The 18,044-nt window shown below is 38.5% G+C and overlaps 1 long non-coding RNA gene across 1 annotated transcript in view; it reads right to left on the bottom strand.

The window, feature by feature from the left end:
* Positions 1–18,044, bottom strand: part of LOC148056737 (uncharacterized) — a 288,773-nt gene that overhangs the window by 240,334 nt on the left and 30,395 nt on the right. The gene's annotated exons all lie outside the window — the stretch shown is intronic.

Here is an 18,044-nt window from a genome sequence, read left to right as displayed (position 1 = left end):
GCTCAGCAGATGATGCAGCAGTGACTGCTTCTACAGAAAACGAGATGTTATCCTTTTCCAGGTAACTTAGCCAAAATACCAAAGACTTGGATTAAACCTTCAAATTAAAACAATTCATATTCATACTTCTGATCCACCTAAAAAAAGTCCTAATCACAAGATGATCGCGATCAAAAGCTGATCAAGTGACTGCGCAGCGCACAACTCCTGATGACAGCCACAAGACAGACAGTTCCCGCTTTCCATCTTTTGTATAAATAAAGTAAAAACAAAAGAACCCACAAAGAAAAACCCCACATAATGCTTGCATCCCTATAAGAAAACTATCCTGCAGTCTTAAAGAAAAATGCCCATTACACAAAGTGGAAATACACTGCAATTCAAAGAGAATTCATCTGCTGCTGTAGATGTCACCTAGCCTATTTGACATAGTATAGGCAGCAGTAAAGTTCTTAATTCATAGTTTTCCTTTAACAACCAGTGGGAAAAAAAGAAAAAAATAAATATTACAGAATAAATATTAGATTTGCTTTTTTTTTAAAGCTAAATACTGTACTAATTTCAGTGACACTTATTCAAAGTGTAAGTCATTTTTCATATTAAACATAAATTTAACAGAAGCTCTGCCAGCCAGAAAAGTAACTTTGTATAGTCCTTCATAAAACAATCCATCACTGTACCAGAAAAGCACAACCTCCCTTCTTGAGCATTTAATAAATATATTAAATGTGTGAACTGCTGAAAATAGCAGTTTGAATCTACTAGCTGCTTGTTATGTACCTACAAACTTCATTATCATCATCAGACACAAGACTTGCAGTGACAGAATGAAACCTGTCAGAGTTGTTAAAACTCTCAAACCTCTGTTAAAACTAGGACAAGTACAGTCCTCATTTTCTTAGGAATCAGCCACAAAAGCATCTTTAATGAGTGATGCAACTGCTTAACAGTAAGCAGCAATTTATTAGTTTCATAGAAGAGCTGTGCTAAGAACAGCAGCCTCCCACGAGCAGCAGAATAGCTTTCCTGTTACCTTCTTGTTCCTCTGGTGATAAAGCTAGAAAATAATCAGTTTGAGCCATTCACATGATCCAGAATGAACAGAAATATGACTGCTTGGTGGCAGTAAAAAAAGAAGAAAAACCCACACCCAAACACCTAAGAGTGATGTACGTAATGCCTGAAGGATAAGAAAAGCATACAATTACACAGCAGGAAAATTCAGCCTGACTCTGAGGTGCTCCTGAATAGAGGACATCTGAAAGGACATCCACATATGGAATACAGTAAAGTAGCAGGCAGTAAACGAGAAGTAAGTAGAATTTGTGGATAAGCCACTCACAGAAAGATGTCTCACTGTCTTTCACTAAAATCATTTTATAGAAGACTTATTATATATTTGCTATTAGAGCCGAAATGTTTATCTAACCAAAGATAAATCAGGATTCTTTGATTCAAGCACAAAAGACCTTTCTACTCCCAAAGTCAGTCTACAAGGGCACTCCTCAGTGAGCTTTTAACTATAGCTATTATTCATCTCTGAGCAGTTTCAGGAGGTCACTAGCAAATAGGGGGTTTTAGCGTTTCTGCAGAAATATTACAACACAGGCACAACATTTGTTTTGAAGGTCTCAAACTGAGAAGCTTTTTCTGTGTTAAATTGTTATCTAGCTAGTATTCCCCAACAGTTGGCACTGAACAATTAAAGTAAAATGTCAACACCTCTAATTTCTTGCAATGTGTATCACGGCTTTAATTACGCTGCTGATTCTTCTCGCCTTCTTCAAGAAGATGAAGGGGGGGGAAAAAATTCAAAGGAAGAAAACAAATGGCAAGTCATTTATTTGAGACCACGATTTCACAGTCAGCACAGATTCACAAAACTGTAGCCGCAATACTCACAAGTTAGTTTATTAAGCTGTTGCAGAGTTTATTCTGTTTTACCTTCCACAAGTAACCAAGCATCTGTATTCTTTTAGGTGCTAAAATATCCCATATCAATGTATCTACTAATAAATCACAAACCTAACAGCTCTTCTCAAAGACAATAATTAGAAATGCAGAATAATGAACAGAGAAAAGTGAATAGAAAAAATACATCATGTAATGACAGTGATATGTCTCAAACAGCAATTTTTCATCAATATCTATTTTTCATGCAGTAATTATAATGTTAATCTGTTCTTCTGTGACAAAAAGGCACCTCCAAGTTATTAATGACAACTAATATCTGTAATATTAATTTTAAATAATTCATGCAATAATTTATATACTAATAATGTAATTAGACCAAGGTTATGATCTCTGAATAGTAGATCAGTACTCAGTTCATGTTGGTATCTACTTTCTTCTGACACAATGTTTCTGGAGGCTTAATTAAAGCCTGCAACATGTTTCAGCCTTTATTCATTATATAAATATTCTACTCCCTCTCTAGACTATTCTTCCTTCCTGCCCAGAAGGACCATATTTAACTTTATGGCTGCACAATTTGTAAGTACAGTAGAAGGGCAGGTGAGTTGTGCAGGAAGAAAATACCTGCTGTGTCCTATGAAGAGCAAAACTCCCCCCCCCCCCCAAGAATTCATCGTGTGTGGTACGTCTGTTCTAGGAGGCTTTCCCTTCACTACATCAAGCCTACTGCAAAGTTATGCAAGGCACAGATAACCGGTCTAAAATCAGACAAGTACCAACAGATACTGTAGAAACAAGCGACATGTACGCCTACAGTTACTACCCTTCCTCACTGTCGTCTCATAGCAGAGTGAGATCACCTGCACCAAGATGCCAGTTTACCCTTTGTGTGTTGGCAGGACAGGAACCGCAGTTTACAACACAGCAAAGGGCTACTTTTCTTCACTCTAAACCCATGATGGTTCCCAGCAGTCACATAGGTCTCTGTACAAAAATCTATGTAGCACTTAACTGGCCAGGTGACCTCTCCTTGTAAAACAAGTCGGGGAGAAGAAGAAAGTTCTTCCTTTTTTCTCCTCTTGAAATGCCACTTGGTTTTGAAAACGCAGGAGAAGATGAAAGGGATATGAGTGCAAACTAGAACTGAGCTTCTAATTACCTTTTCTTAGAAAAGCACTTTAGATCTTTCTCTACTCAATGCCATTAGCTAATACTTGTCCTATGGACAAACCACGTATCTGCTTAATGAATTCAGGTTAAGTTTAGACATTAGCAGCATTGTACCAAAACGTTTTCTCAGTGGGCCGTAATGATTGTACTGCCACTCCATTCCCAGACGAGTCTACGTATCATAGAGCACTGCTGTTCCTCAGAACCCTTCTATGCAACTCAGGCTGCAATGAGTATAAATGAGAGGGGAACACACTGCGCTGTCTTCCATTCTTATCTGCATACCATCCATATGGTTACTGGATAACTCCTGGCTGATTATTCTCCCCCTGGTTCCCATCAACAGGAACCAGATAATGCATCTGCTTTTCACTCCACAGACTGATTGGGGAAAAAAGTATTCTTGATTGGCTGAGAGTATTCCATTGCACTCTAATAATACAGTCATTTAGATTAATCTGAAAACATGCTTTCTATTACAGAGCTCAAATTTCCTAGGAGAAATGTCTTAAGTGTATTAGTAGTATGCTGTTCAAGACTGCTTGGCACAGATTTTGTCTTCTTTCTACAACTCTATTATAAAAATTTACGATGGACATTTGGAAGATATTTCATCTTTACAAACAGTGAAACCTAAACAATAAAGCCAGAAAGATATTCACATTTGCTGCATCTCATCTAGTATTAAAGGACAATTTCACAGTAGTGGCTCAACCAAGTCTTACAGGAAATTGTTTCAGTTGGGACTCCCATAGTAAGGGAACTACTGAATCACTTCAAGCTGTTGTTCTTGCAAACTCCATTCGTTTTTCAAGACATGCTATGTCTTCTTGCAAATATAACTCTTCTGGAACAGCAGCCGCTTGTGAACACTTCTGGCAAACATCTGGATGTTTCTCTGACCACCTTCTCAACACTACCACTGTCTCGGTCCTTAAACCGCTTGCCAAAACAACTAGCAATGACACAGTTGCAACTACACCTAGAAAATCTGAAAACCCTAACAACTGCACAGTTAACACTATTGTATTTTATTATATTTTGCTAGATTTGCAAGTTAGAAAGATAGTACTCAATAGATAAACAATATAAAGAATATCTTTTACTGAGTTTGTATGACAAAATGTTTGGAGGGTGCAATTCATTCAGAAATACTGTACATCGACAAAGAAACTCCTGATATTAGCAATGACTTTAAAAAAAAAAAAACAACACACATTACGATACACCAGTGCTTCTGAAAGGTGCACGATAGTTTGTCATGGGTAATTAAGTTGTCCATTTTTCTTCAGGACAGGTAGTACAGAAACAGAGGAAGCAAGCTTTGAGAACAGCTCTGGCACACCAAGAAAGGGAAAGTGATGGAGCTGGTCAATCCATCAACGACAATTACTGACATTGTGTCCTGCCAGATCACTACAAGATATTAACCCCCTGCCTGTGATGCGAGATCAGCTCTGTACCACCAAGTCATGGAAAATGGAAATAGAGAGAGAACATTGCAGTAAGCTAGAGTAGAAAGATAATCATTGTGTACTCGACTATAGAGATTTATTGAGTCACTGAGTAATACTGAGTGTACAGCAAAAAAACCTGAGACCTCTGAAATCCTGCCTCTCTGAACAGGCTAAGATGAAAGGCATCTGACAGGTGTAGTGACAGAACACCACGACCAGTATATCACATTTGTGTGTCAAATCTGAAACCACCTTAAAGAACGCTCTGATCAGTCCACAGTTATCTTCACCAATATGGAAGTTACTCACAGTGATGGGGTAATCCTCACATCAGCAAGGGAAAATTATGTGATAACCTGCAATACAACCAAGCATACTTACCCTGACATTGCTATACATCTTAAAATTCCTAAACTAATTCAACAAAGTCAAATCCACCGCTTCTGTTGACTAGGAGACTGTCTATATCAAAAACAAAAATCAGAGCTACTTCATGTACTTTTGAATACAGCTACGTTAATGTTTGGGAGCCAGAAGACATGGTATTATGCTATGATTCCAGAGTAGAGTTTTATTCTAGAGTTTAAGACCCTCCCTGTAAGATAAATCATCTTAATGGGAACCAAAGTGTGAATGAGAAAATGGACCAGAACAACTCATGCAGGACTCACCCAAGATAACTGCCCTCAATGCCTTTAACATCCAGATCTATTTTGTGAGCAAAGAGATTAAATGCCAAGAGCCTTCACTACCATTCATTGAATTCAATTCTACTGAACCACTTCCAGCTCAGCAGAACTGAACTTCCACTAGCAAAGCTTCCACGAGTAGATCTGAACTTGTACGACGTATTTCTAAGAAAAAAAAAAAAAAAAGAATGCCGAATCTTACACAGATGGTAATTGCAGCTATCATCTACAGTACTTGTCACTCAGGCCCTTTGCTAACTCAGACCATTTTCAGATAATCCTACACACCTGTACTTCTGCCTTTTAAACTACTTAGTTTGTCATGTTCTCCGCTTATCCCATCACTATATCGGACTGCAGGTGCCGTCTACACAAACGTATAACTAAAAACTTAGTTTCATCATTATCTTTTTATTTTCTAAAAGTTAACAAGCAAGCAGGAAAGAAAGAAACAGGAAAAAGCATGCAACACTTCATAATTTCCCAATGCAAACACTGCGCCATAGTCTATATGGCCGTCTCTTTCCTGCCATGTACTGAGTCCACAGAAAAAGATGCTGCTGGAAGTCGTAAATGCCATTGTTCAAATAGGATACTCAAAACACAGAGACAGGATCTCAGCAGCTTACTGAGAAAGAGAAATCTACTGCCCTATTCAACAAAATCAAAGGAACTCATATTAATCACTTGTCATCCATTAGCTGAAGTTTTTAAAAGGCAAGTGAATGAAGACAAATGCAAGAATGTGCCATCTTTCATGACAAAGAAATACACTCCTAAACAGGTTACTTCAGCTCAGAAAAAACACTGAGCTATCACAGAATAATCTTAGAATTCCAGTCTGCTAGAACTAAAATCCTGGTAAGACTGGAAAAATAGCAAAACATTCAGCTACTCACTGAAGAAAATCAGGCTTCAAGTTAGTGTTTTCAGCCATAGTCACTTTATTTGAAGAAGCAATAACAGTCTTTCACGTTAAGATTGAACCTGATGAGTTGTTAATGCTTTAAATTCTTTCTGTTTGGTTTCCCCTGCATTAGGGGTCCTTTCTACAGTCACGGCTTTAGGTTTAGGTCTCCACCACAGCCAGAAAAACTACGCATGCAAACCAACCCCGATTTCAGAGAGCACAATATAATGAAAGGGATCTGCCATGCATTCCAGGAGCTCCCCTATGCCTTCATGACTCAGGCAACACAGCTGCCAGGCATGCTGGAGACCACATCTGCCCAGCAGGACAGACACCAATTCCAGAACTGCACAGAAAGCTCTGAACCCGCGGGGATCATATACTACCCTGGCTGATGGTAGATCTTCGTCAAAACTGCTGATTGTGCTTACCATCCATCACATCCATGTCATTATAAAAAAAGCTTTTCCATCTATCTTAGTTTGAGCCAACAAGCCAGGTCCATCACAAAGTAAAAAGATTCCATCTGCCAGCTACTTTTCTTTCCTCTTTCAGTATCATTTAATTTTTAATGTCAGAGTATATTTGTCTTTTACTGTTCAAGCAAAATGTAACCCTTTATCTCCAGTCTTCTCAAGGCAAATAAGAGTGACTTATATTTTGCAATACTGTTGTTTTGCTGCTTTTATTCTTGTTTTCCACTGTTACTAACAAATGCAGCAGCATTTTGTCAGTGAAGAATTCTGCTCCATCGAGGAATAACTCAAATTCTTTAAGTTCTAAAGGGCCGGTGGAAGCAAGCTTGTGTATGATTTAGGCACAGGCAGGGAGTTTTGAAATCTAAACACTATTTTTGGAATACTAAGAATTCATACTAAAGTCACCCGCAGCAAACAGCCAAGGAGCAAACTGAAGTACCCTAAAGTAAACTGCTTACACAACTGCAGAAAATGCACGTGGCATTAGTGGCAGGGCCTACTGCCAGTCTGCTGTGCAAGGGATGATACAGGGAGCACGCAGCTGAGGGAGCAGGGGCACATACATCTTCTGTAAGGGCAGTCAGGCACTGGCACAGGCTGCCCAGGGCAGTGGTGGAGTCCCCATCCCTGGAGGTATTTAAAAGATGGGTAGATGTGGTACCTAGGGACATGGTTTAGTGGTGGGCTTGGCGGTGCTGGGTCAACGGTTGGACTTGATCTTAAAGGTCTTTTCCAACCTAAACGATTCTATGATTCTACAGCCACAGGGGCAATTAGAAGTTTCTGACAGACTCCCACACTACTGAAGTTTTCCAAATATTGATAAAAGGAGCACAGCATGAAGTAATACATAGAAAAAAGAGAGGAAAAAATATTCTGATATGCAATTAATACCACTCATTCTCTCTTCTGCTGCATAGCTTAAGATTTAAGCAGGAAAACGATTCTGAAAGGCTTAAACCCAGACACATATATTGTGCTTCAGGGATAAGATTTAATCTTTCATTTCTTAAACATCAGCTTCCTCACCTCTAGAATGGGAGCTGTTAAAGTACTTTCTGTGACAATACACGCATAAAGCAGTAACAGTACCTAGAACAGCACACTGAGCACTATAAAAGGTTTGAGTTTTACATTCCCCGTATCCTTTGTGTTATCATGCTGGTATTTAGCCTCACATGGAGGTTACCACCTGTGTTGGGCTGCATTCCCAAGCGACCTGAATCCAATAAGTCTTGGTCCTGGCATGCCAGAGGAATACCACAGGCTTTACACTATTCAAGGGCCCTGCATGTACTCTCATCAAAAGATGCAACTCTGACAGACATCATCTTGTAGTCCAGATTATAAACTCCTTAACTCAAAGCTCTCGGTGATCAGTTGTGTTCGTTTTAGTACAAACCTCGTACTTTTACTACAAAATAATAATTTAAATAAATTAAAATGTAAATTTACATTCACTGCATAAACGTGATTATGCGTATAAATACATAGATCACTACCTCCTCTTTACTGACATCATTATGTCACTCATTAACGACTCTTGTTAATATAACACTACAGTATCTGAGGCCAATGGTAATGTGCTCACTCACAGAAATGACAAGCAGAAGTTAGTCCTTCTAAACCATTCTGCAGATACATACATCAGGTTACTCCCTTCAAAATAATCTATCCACAAACACATTCATTTGTCACGATACAGTAATCTTACATCAAATTCCTGCAGCATGGAACTCCAATTATGCACTCAAGAATTCATCCTTTTATTTTACAGTGCCAGATTAAAGAGGTGTATTTACATCCTGGCTTTGACTGAAAAATACAGTACTTCAACTGTTTGGCTTCACATACAGTAAAGGAGTTGTTCTTCTACTACAGCATTTTTGTATACAAGGGATTAAAATTAATAGGGTCTTCACCCCTCTCTCCTGCTTTGAAAGCAGAGCCTCTAAAGCTGAACCCCACCACACTGGTACGCAGCCCAAACATCTGAAAATGCCTACAAAAGGAAACCCTAGCAAGAAGTCCTAACCTTCGCTTGAGTTACTAATTTAATCTATTTAAATAGCCATGCTATTGTTATGCTCCAAAAAGAGCATAAAGAAAGATTTTTAAGAGTCTATTAACAGGTACATATTCCTTCCACAAAAAAACATGATTAGTAAAACTAAAGCTTTCCCAATCATACGTACAGAGAATACGGTTGGTTAGTTTGCATAACTGATCCCTTCGTACCATGAAATTATTCAGTGGGTTCTTATCTCTGAAAGCTGAATTCCCATAATTAGAGAAAACTACTATAATGAGGACAGTCACAATCTGAGTCATCTTTTAGGACTAACTCTTCCTAAAAGTATTTCAACTCTATTTTTACTACACAGTACGAGGATGCATTTCCTTTTTATTCCACAGGACAATTAAAATCTGTAAATGGTAATCCATTCTTTATCGGGTAACGCTGTATTTTACTCTTCAGATATTCTAAAATTCCGAAAGAATATTAAAAGCAAGTGATTCTCAAACATGACAAAAATGCAAAAGTTGAGATACTTAAGACCATATTACACAACCAGTCTCTAGATATTTGTAATAGCGGGGTGGCAGTCCTCTGTTTGTAAACCAGTGGTAGGACAATCCCTAGCTGTCTAAATTTCTGTAGTTCTGGTTTTTTAGTAAAATATTTCTTACCTTATCCAGGTACATTAACAGGAAACCTAATCCTGGATGCTGTTGATAGAAAGAAAACCAGTTTTTCTCTTGGATAAACTGAATGAAGGGAGGGGGAAATAACACTCAAGTTTTCCCACTGCATCAGGAAACTATCTAGCGATTTAATTCCTAAAACTTGTTAGTTGAAATAATTCGTTCTTTCCTCAAAATAGTCTTATGTATCTTACCTAAACACAAATTCCAGAGAGGCATCTAATAAACTGCTGAGACATTTCCAATTCACTTTTCATTTATATACTTAGCAGAAAACCTTAATTCAAAGTCTTTTATGAATCTTTAATAGGGAAAATTGTGAAAAAACCTGTCACATCAAACATGACAAAGATCACACAGGGCAAAATGAGAAAATCCTAGTTATAAAATCATGGTCAAACAATTATTCGTTTAGGAACATCTACCATGTTAGTGCAACTGAAGATTACTTGCTTTTATAAAGTATAGAGTAGTTAAAGATCTAGAATAGTGAATTATGTTGCCTGATTAATTATAGATGAAACATGCTTTCAGAAAGGTTGTAGAAGTCACTATTGAGTAGGTTTGCAAGTATGAATACATACTACTTTAAGCTTTCACTTAAGAAAATAACAAGAAAAAAAAAAAGAGGGGGCCAGTTAGGCAACATGACACTCGGCAATCTAGATAAAGTTACATCATTACTTATTGACGGTGACAAGTGCAACATTAAGGGTAAAATATTACATATTTAAACAAAATGAGTAATTGCCATACACATTAATTTAACACACATTCAAGAACAAGGTGAACAAGAGGTCTCTTTCTTCTAGCTAAAAAGTCTATTAGCCTAATTTACAATTACCCACACACTAGAAACAAAGCTGTCAGGGCATAAAAATGTCACTGGTGACAGTTTACATTACACCAGTACTCAGATCACAATGGAACCATTAGCATCAAATTACAATCAATGCGAAGAAACACAGAAGTACCATAGTTGTAATAATGTAAATCAATCTTCCAGCAATTCCAATTTTTTCCAGATGTTTTAAAAACAGTATGAAAGGTCAAAAAAGTCACACAATGCTAACCCATTCTGTTTTTAAAAAGGAGTCTGAGAAAATTTAAACATTCTCTTGGTTTTTAGTGCTAGAGTAAACATACGGGGCACATTTATAGGGTAGCCTCACACAGGAAATCACTTACAAAAATAATTTTATAATTGAAATTTCCTAGGAGATATTTTGAGAAATAATTTTATGGGCTTAACCTGCAAATCTATTGTAATTCTGCCTTTATAGAAATGCACAAATCTATCTAAATTAAATATCTAGATAAATGTACTGTAATCGCATTTTCCTGTTCCTCACCTTTCATCATTTGCTTGTTATGGTTACAACTAATGATCACCTTTCCTTCTTGAAAGTAGTGATGCTTTCCAACTGTCTGTGGTGAGACAAGTTTTTTCTCTTTATATGATACTACCGTAAAGTAATAATATCAGGTATGCTTATACTTCACATTATATTTTCAAGAGAAAAAAAAAAAAAAAAAAATCACAGCCTGCTCCCACTCCTGTCAAAACTATAATGGCATCACATATAGGATCTCCTTGCAAGGTTCAAATTACATGATAGCCAAACCAGGCAGTCAAACAATATATTCCATTACCACTTTGAGAATATGGCTATGTAGTTTATGCCATACCTACCCTACAAAGGGATATTAACAGAATGAAGATTAGTTTTAAAACTATGAATACTTACTGAAAGTTTGGTAATACACATTTTAAGTTAATTTTAAGAGTTCCTGAATGGTAAGGTGAAAGTCAACTCCGAGAGTCAATTCTCAAGTGGAAAATTGCCACTGAAACCTATTATTCCAGGTTACTTAAGCAACTTTTCTGTGTTTCAGCTATTGGAATACTACAGCTAGCAACCACTATAGCTAGTAAAGTAAATAAGTCAATTAAGACATTTTGAACCACAAAAGTCACTGTTAAAGAGATGCTGCTATGTCAGTGAATAAGAATAATCAAAGAAAAGGTCCACTATGTGAAAGAACTGGGTTTGTGGTGTGGGGGTGTTATTGTGTTTTATTCTCTTTAGATATGTATAATCAAAGTTACAGAAGAGAAGTAAAACTTTAAATGTTCTGAGAATAATTAACCACAGTAAAAGAGTGAAGGGACTTGATATACAGGGCATGGAAAAAAGGTAAGTAAGACAGCAACAGGTTTTATGAATTACCAACAGCGGAAAGAAACTGTCATAGCAATGGTACCCATTTTAAACCACAAAAAAATAAACACACACCCCACACCATTTCTTCTCCCCGAATTTACATTCTCTGTGCCTTTTTTTTTTTTTGGCTTCTTTTCCTTAGCTGAAGAAACTGTTCGTTCTTCATTCCGAAAGCAAATAAATGGTTAAAATAGTTTTTCTAATCTTTTCTAGCAATGAATACAGTCTCAGCTCTGTGCCGATCTGCCACTCTCAGGACCATAACCCTTAACAGCTTCATTGATCCTGAAAAACTTATCATTTGGGGAAGTCATTAGCATAGGGAGATCTTTATAAAACACCTGCTATCAACTCTGCAATTAACATCTGGTTGTTGACTCAGCACTGTAGGAAGCAATACTGTCTCAGCAACAGTCTTTGCAGTGACCCAACCCAAACCATTGCAAAGTCTGAGTGTCCATTAATACCGACTTTGCTTTGGAAGTCACAAAGCGAAGACTGGTATAAATAAGTCTGGGTATTGCTTAATAAGAACAGTCTTCTAGATACTCTACAAGGATGAACTCTATGACAACTCTAGACAGGTGAGGTACATAACCCAGAGTTATCATAACAGCATCCAGCACTAAAGCATCTCTGACCATCTTAATTAATGTACACAAATAACCTTCAGGATTGTTGTGACACCGCATCACTTGGATGTAGACAGTAACACAGAAAAGAATGCCTTGAAATATCCTGTCATATTTCTCTCTCTCCCATACTCCTCAGCAACAGATGCTTTGTGAGAGCTACCAAGGGAGGGAAAACCTACTCCTAAACCTGCCCCTATGGACATCCTCAATTTATACTGTGCCAGTAGCTGTAGCCAGAGAGCGTCTACAGTAGATTTGCCTCCCCAGCATGCAGTGACAGGGACAGCAGTTAAGGCTATCTCAGTGTGTCACAAATTCTGGAAAAATAATGTTCACTGGGACATTCAGCAGTTCCAGGTTTACTAGGAGTGCAGTTGCAATACTTCTCTGCCAGTCCCTCCTAAAGCCTGGTCCTTTTTGACAGGACAGGAAAATGAAGTGTAAGTTTTTCCCCTCAGAAAGAGACAGCTATCATTAAACTTAAGTATATTACGGGTAATTATTATATTATATTTAGAAACAGTGAATCCGTATTTGTTTCCTTTGAAGAGGTACTTGTGCTTAGAACACTTCATTTTTGTTTCCTGATCATTACCAAAACCGGTGTCCCTAAATCTCAGCTTGAGAAAGCACAGTATGAACATCTCTGCAGCCAAAGCATGTGACCCACAGAGTACCAGAACGTGACTTCTGGAGCAAGCGTGACAATAAAGAGAATTAGGAAACTTAGTTTTTAAAATAGAAAACTGCAATAAAAGCAAATGGATTGAAAGTCTAATGGTGGGATGAGAATTAAGTATTTCAGCCCTGGGCACAAAGATCAAGACAGTAACAGTCCACTAAGCTTATTTATCTAGAAACAATCACTGCAAAAGCATATCTAAAATCGGATATTTATAAGTCAGCCTATTCGTAAGTCCTCTATAGCACTACCTTTTCCTTTCAGGCTGTTCTGACCTAACTACTGTTGACAAAAGTATGCACAGCTATTTTCCCTTCAGCTATTCTCATCTATTTTCTTTATATTCCTGGTGTGTAGCTCCCTTAAATAATTTGCAATTATCACCTGCTTGATCCTGTCTACGAAACACTGCTACTCCACGCCTGCCTCAAGTTAAGCAGCACATCTTTGCCATGGCATCTGCTTTGCCTCAGCTTCCAGCAGCAGGCCCCAGCTCCCAGTGACCAGTTAAAGCAATGGCTGTGGGTGTTACGGAAAGCTTCTGACCTTTCAGACAGACTGCACACTCAAGGAATCAAAAGCAGAACTGCCTGCCAAAATAATGGTCTGTTTCCTTTGGTCAAAGCCAGAAGTATGCAAGCTGGGGAACCAGCTCCTTTTGCCATTTAATTATATGAAGGAGTTTAGTGCATGCCATCCTCACAAATTTATCAGTATTTTTAATCCAGTGTTTTGTAGCTTAATTTTTCCACAATGCAATGTACATTAAAAAAAAATTTAAAAAAGTCAGATGTTAATAAATTTAGAGGCAGGGTGTCGGTTTGGATTTTTTTTTTTTTTTACTTAGTTTGGTTTTTTAAATGAGCTTTTGCTCACTGCTTTTCCAACCTTGCGAATAGACTTCAGCACTAACTGCTGAGTCAGCTGCCCAGAGGCTTGCATGCCACTGGAATACAACTCATTTTAAGACAGATTCCTCCCCTCTTACTCAAGACAATCACTTAAAGATGAGCAGGTGCTGGATAATTATAATGGAAGGGCTTGCATTTACACTGATTGCATGATTGTTTAGTCAAGGGGGAAAGGCATGTGCTGTTTTTTTTATTAAAGATGCAATGCTCACATCTCTGCTTGTTTGGTCAGCTACTCAATAGAAGTTGTCCTTAACTTGGTCCACAGTTCCCCTCTGATTAAAGCAGAGGACAGTGGCATTTGGCACACCTGTGTCAAAAAAGCAGGACAGACTTTGGAACTGAACTCTGAACAGGCAAAGGCTAGGAATGAATTTATATTTTTTTATTTCATAGAACCGTTAAGGTTGGAAATGACCTTTAAGATCATCGAGTCCAACTGTTAACCCAGCACTGCCAAGTCCACCACTAAAACACATCCTCGAGCACCACATCTACCCATCTTTTAAATACCTCCAGGGATGGGAACTCAACCACTGCCCCGGGCAGCCTGTGCCAGTGCCTGACTACCCATTCGGTGAAGAAGTTTTTCCCGATATCCAACCTAAATTTCCCCTGGCGCAGCTTGAGGCCATTTCCTCTCGTCCTATCGCTTGTTACTGGGGAAAAGAGACCAACCCCCACCTTGCTACAACCTCCTTTCAGGCAGCTGTAGAGAGCAAGAAGGTCTCCCCTCAGCCTCCTCTTCTCCAGGCTAAACAACCCCAGCTCCCTCAGCCACTCCTCATAACACACGTGCTCCAGACCCTTCACCAACTTCGTTGCCCTTCTCTGGATACGCTCCAGCACCTCCATGTCCTTCTTGGAGTGAGGGGCCCAAAACTGAACACAGGATTTGAGGTGCGGCCTCACCAGTGCCGAGTACGGGGGCACTGTCACCTCCCTGGTCCTGCTGGCCACGCTATTCCTGATACAAGCCTGGATGCCACTGGCCCTCTTGGCCACCTGGGCACACTGCTGGCTCATATTCAGCTGGCTGTTGACCAACACCCCCAGGTCCCTTTCTGCCAAGCAGCTCTCCAGCCACTCCTCCTCACACCTGTAGCATTGCATGGGGTTGTTGTGACCAAAGTGCAGGACCCGGCCCTGAGCCTTGCTGAACCTCATACAGTTGGCCCCGGCCCATTGATGCAGCCTGTCCAGGTCCCTCTTTAGGGCCTTCCTACCCTCCAGCAGATCGACACTCCCACCCAACTTGGTGTCATCTGCAAACTTACTGAGGGTGCACTCAATCCCCTCATCCAGATCATCGATAAAGATATTGAACGGGACTGGCCCCAGTACTGAGCCCTGGGGAACAAAGGCTCATTTCCTATCTTTCAACCAACATTTGGAACATTTGCCATCTTTTAACCAACTTCAGATGAACAAGATGAATTAACATGTATTTTGGCAGTCTGGAAATCTGGTAACCTTCAGAAAATTAAAGAATTAAGTGGCAAAACAACTCTGCCAAATGAGGGGAATGGGGGAGTACCGAGTTATTTATAACACTCATTTCAACAGGCAGTTCCTACTATATTTAAGGCTGCAGAAATATTTCCAGTCTAATTTAATTTCTTTCAGTTTATCACCTCATTAAGTAGTCTCCACCTTTTGTACCGAAATGATCTTAGCTTTGTTTTTCAATTGAAAACATATTTCTAGAAATTTTGGACAAATTAGTCTACTCACTCGGAACTCAGAAACACAGAAGGACGTTTCATTGTGTGTGTAATTTTGAAAGCATTTCATTTGAAGATCATTTTAAATTACACTTCCAAAATAATACATTTATTATTTTAAAACATAATGCAACTGTCATCACTTTAGACAGGCAGAATTCTACATTCACTGAACAGGCTTGCTGGGGAGTGACTATTCGCTGGTTTACTCCGTGATGCTCTACTGCAACCACGCTATTTCACCTACACTTTTGACAATGGTCTCAATCAGGTAAATAAAATAATTGCATAGTTTTTATTACCTTCAAGATATTTTGCATGAGGGCTAAAACTGTACCTATGAAAATATATATATATATTGCTTTTGCCATGTAATTAGAAGTTAAATTACCAATAGATACTAATAGATACCGACGATGACTTCACTGAGGCATTGGGGAAAGCCAGATTATTTGCAATTACGTCTGACAGAACAGCCCGAGTAGTTGAACTTACTGCTTTTTCCATTTTATTTCTTCTGAAAACATCAATAAAATCTAACAGGCATTCTAATATATCAAAAGTTCATGAAAATCACACCAGCATGGTAAATACAGTGAAACGTTTGTTCTCAAGACATTACCATTAGCAGAAGTTTGCACACATGTAATGCTTTAGGACACCTAACATGAAATTACAGCTTTGTTAGCTTTCACTATTTGCTTCATCCTATGAATTGCACCTGCAGAAAGCTGAGCTGCTGGCTGACAATAAAGTTCCTAGCATGCAGCTGCTGACAGAAGTATTAAAATATATAACTTGGAGAAACTTATAAAAAATTTTAAAGTCAATTGGGATATACTGAACTATTATGACTGCAAAAGCTGTGCAAGCACTCAAGTTTCAGAGAAATATGCCACATTACAGAATTAGTAACATCAGCACAGAATGAGTAATAGTGGCAGATATAACACGCACTGTTATAGAAATGACAGTTTTTGTAAAAATTATTACATTTCACACACACAGAAGGGCAGGAGCAAGGCCAGACCTTTATTTTGTTATTTTAGTCCCCTTGTGCTCCACAATTAAGCTTTAATAGCCATGCGATATTTTTTAGCATTTTGAACGGACGGCTGTTGCTATTTTTACAAGTGCCATTAGCCTGCTAAAAATGTCGGTATGTAAAATGCATTTTTACTTCTACTACTTAGTGTTGCCTCTTTGAATTACTTGAGGAATATAAAGCAATTAACATTAGAGACCAACTTCTACTAGTGTTTTGGGATTTCTTTCATCACATTTGATCACTTATGTATATAAAGCTAAATACAAACAAAAGGAACATAACAGCTACCTATGTTGAACTCCTTCTGGGAGGACAGGGCAACACAGAAGTGATTATTAAATCTGGGAAACACTTGTTCTTTGACCAAAGAATGTATCACACCCTGAGATATCTGTAAGGAAGCCACAATTCCAACAAAAATTGATTGGTTAACCAATATTAACACAAAACATCACCAGCTCAGAAACAAAAACGATAGATACGACATTTGTGATTGGTTTTTGTTTGGCTGGTTTCTTAATAGTTTTTAGAATGTTTATTATGACATTTTTTCCCTGTACTGGAAAGCTGAACAGCCTTTTCTGCCCTGCAATCTGTTCAATTGTTTCAGTCTACTGGCATATGTCCCCCACTCCCCCCGCCCCGCTGTACCTTTCCATCCTCCTGCTTCATTTCCAGCGTTTGATGCTATAGATCACATAGTAGTTCCCTCCCACTAAGACTTGTAACTCTGTACATTCCATTTGATTATTATTTGTCTTCTGCTTAATACTTTTCCTCCACACTTAAGATTCCTGGACTTTCTGATGAGGCAGGGCTTTATACTGCTGTCACAGTGACAAGAAAAGGATCTTCCTTGATCTCTAGGCACTGGCAAATAAAAATGAAAATAACTCAGTCCATAAGCCAATGGTAGAACACGGCATTTTCTGAAGGGATGATGTTCTGCCCCATACCTTAATGGATTATGTTGGCCCATATTAGAAAGGTGCCACATCAGTGGCAACATGACTACCAGACCATTCCCTCAAGCCACTTTTTCTCATGGGAGGTTGTCAGTTCAGCAAAGAACAGGAGAGAATCTAAGATTGCAATTAAAAAATTGAAATCACCATTTCCATTGTACCTAACACTCTAATCTAGTCTCAGCAGCAGCTGAGAAGTAGAACATGTTCAAATATTTAGAATATTCTAAGACATTAGTTTACCAAAACCACAAGGTGAAGTTAAACAGATACACATTTCAAGAGATGATTCAACAAATCCAAAATATGTTGTGGCCAAAAGTATGCCTTTTACTAGGTCATAAGTACCTGATTTTGCTTATTAACACTTCAGAAGTGTCCAACAAATTCAAGGACCACCACAATCTTAAAATAATCACCAGTCACCAACTAAGATATATGAAGCCATACACCTACAGGCTCTACAAGCTACTGCATCAGCAATACAGGTAATTACCAGCTGTACTGCATTGTTCCAAGATTTAGGGGT

Source organism: Nipponia nippon, unplaced genomic scaffold (genome assembly GCF_047370975.1).
Source record: "Nipponia nippon isolate SJK-2023a ecotype South Korea unplaced genomic scaffold, ASM4737097v1 scaffold_12, whole genome shotgun sequence".
In the NCBI taxonomy this organism is placed as follows: domain Eukaryota; kingdom Metazoa; phylum Chordata; class Aves; order Pelecaniformes; family Threskiornithidae; genus Nipponia; species Nipponia nippon.
This window is presented reverse-complemented; position numbering and strand designations above follow the sequence as displayed.